The sequence below is a fragment of the Egretta garzetta genome, unplaced genomic scaffold (genome assembly GCF_000687185.1).
Source record: "Egretta garzetta isolate BGI_Z169 unplaced genomic scaffold, ASM68718v1 scaffold505, whole genome shotgun sequence".
Classification (NCBI taxonomy): Eukaryota; Metazoa; Chordata; class Aves; order Pelecaniformes; family Ardeidae; genus Egretta; species Egretta garzetta.
The window spans coordinates 349,069-351,136 of record NW_009259711.1 but is presented as its reverse complement, the minus strand read 5'-3'; the positions used below and the strand labels follow the sequence as shown (position 1 = coordinate 351,136).

General features: G+C 55.5%; 1 protein-coding gene across 1 annotated transcript in view; it reads right to left on the bottom strand.

The window, feature by feature from the left end:
• SPR (sepiapterin reductase) overlaps nucleotides 1–2,068 on the bottom strand; it is a 10,509-nt gene that overhangs the window by 7,324 nt on the left and 1,117 nt on the right. The window lies entirely within an intron of this gene.

Here is a 2,068-nt window from a genome sequence, read left to right as displayed (position 1 = left end):
GCGGGGCCGGAGGAGGCCACGGAGGTGGTCCCAGGGCTGGAGCCCCTCTGCTATGGGGCCAGGCTGGGAGAGTTGGGGGTGTTCAGCCTGGAGAAGAGAAGGCTGTGGGCAGAGCTGAGTGCGGCCGGTCAGGGCTTAAAGGAGCTGATAAGAAAGGTGGGGTGGACTTTTTACCAGGGCCTGTAGCAGCAGGCCAGGGGGCAATGGTTTTAAAGAGGGTAGATATAGGTTGGGCGTAAGGACATTTTTTATGATGAGGGTTGGGCAGGGATCTGCATCTCCCACCCAGCTTGGCACCAAGCGGTCCCTGTGCCCAGAGCAGCCCCATCCCCAGTTACCATCCCAGCTCCTCCTGCAATCTGGGGCTCCTTGAGCCTTTTGGGGGGTCTCACCTGCCTTCAGCCCAGCCCCAGACCCTGTAAGGGCCAGACTCAGGACCCCCAGCGCTGAGCACTGGCATTATTTTTTGCAGAGAGCCAGATCCCAAAAGAGGATTTCTGCCCAAGAGGATAGGACGAGTCCCTATGGATACAAGGTGAGGAGATGAGGGACTTCCAGCAGCAGCAGGTCTGCCCAGGTTTCACAGACCACATTCAACACCATCAGGTGTCAAACCCCAGAAAAACAACCCCATTGCTATGTAGTGAGCAGCAGAGGGGCTTTTGCTAATAACGAGTTTCACAGGCACAGAGGGAAGATGAAACCAAGCAGCAGACCAGCTACAGAGAAGGGGTTTTTTGAGCTTGACGGGGTTAAGCTAACACAGAGTTAATGAAATGGCTCAGAGGTGGAAGAACAGGACTCCAGGAGGGCACGCGCGGTGCCTTGTTGGATGAAGATAGTGCTTAACCCAGGCTCTCTCCTCCCACCCTCCAAAAGTTTATCCGCTTTTAAAAAACACAGCAGAGGACCCAGACCAGTGATGATACTTTTAATGACTGTAGATTCAGGTAGACAAGATCTGAAATAGGGGGCTGAGACAGAAGACGACTGCAGGAGGGTTGCTGTCACTGAGCGCAGCGAGACAGCCGGCATTTCGAGGGCTTCAAAGCAGCTCTCCTGCATCAACCCATGCTGCAGACCGGCTGCTTTCTGGAAAGGCAAGTCTATAAGCGCCTGTGCATCCTGGAACCCAATGGAAAAATGAGGATAAAACCCTACAAATAATTAAAAGAAGAACCCTGGAGGGGCTGAAGCCCCAGATCCAGGCTTGGACCCAGAACCTGCAAACAGGAGGAAGGCACAAACTCAGGGCTGTGTCTTGGAGGTGGCCAAACCCCCGCTGCACTCGGGCACAGGTTTATGTAAGCTGGTGAGCCCAGCCAGGCACCCCAAATTCACATCTCCTCCATGGGCAGCTCTCCCTCCTGGTGATTTATTGCCTTTGTGCAAAAAACCCCCCAGGGATGAGCTTCGCTCCATGTCTTAACGCAACACAACTTGAAAGGCACAGAACAACAGGAGGGTCTGGGCAAGCCACTGGTGAGACAGGGAACAGAGAGTCAGGGCTCTGGGGTGACAGCCACCTCCTCCGGCCTTGGGGATGGCTCTTCTGCCCGTTGGTGACTTGCTCGGGTGCTGAGCACACAGCTCCCGCGGGGCAAAGGGGCCAGACACAGGGACATTCAGCTCTAACCCTACTGCTGGCTTGTTTGAGACCTTCTGGGGCGGCTTTCTGACCTGGCCTCAGTACCTCCTTGGCTCACACATGCTCCTGCACAGGGGAGCTTTAAGCCTCCATGCCCATTTCCCTTGGAAAAGCCACCTCTGCTCCACCATCCCCAGCAGCTGAGAAATCCCCGCTCCTGCCAGCGGCTACCCAGGAGAGCTCAACAGCTACAGCCCAGCAAAGCAATAACTGCCCCCCATCCCTGGCAGAGATAAGGCACCCATAGGTGTTTTCTTGAAAGCTGGACAGCACCCAGGACTTGGACAAGGTCACCAAACACACTGGAGGCACCCAAGACGCGGCTGAGCAGAAAGCAAAGCAGGAAGGCAAAGGTGGAGGCGAGAATAACTCAGATGTCGTAAAAATCCACGTGGGCGCCGGAGCAGAAGGTGTCTTCCT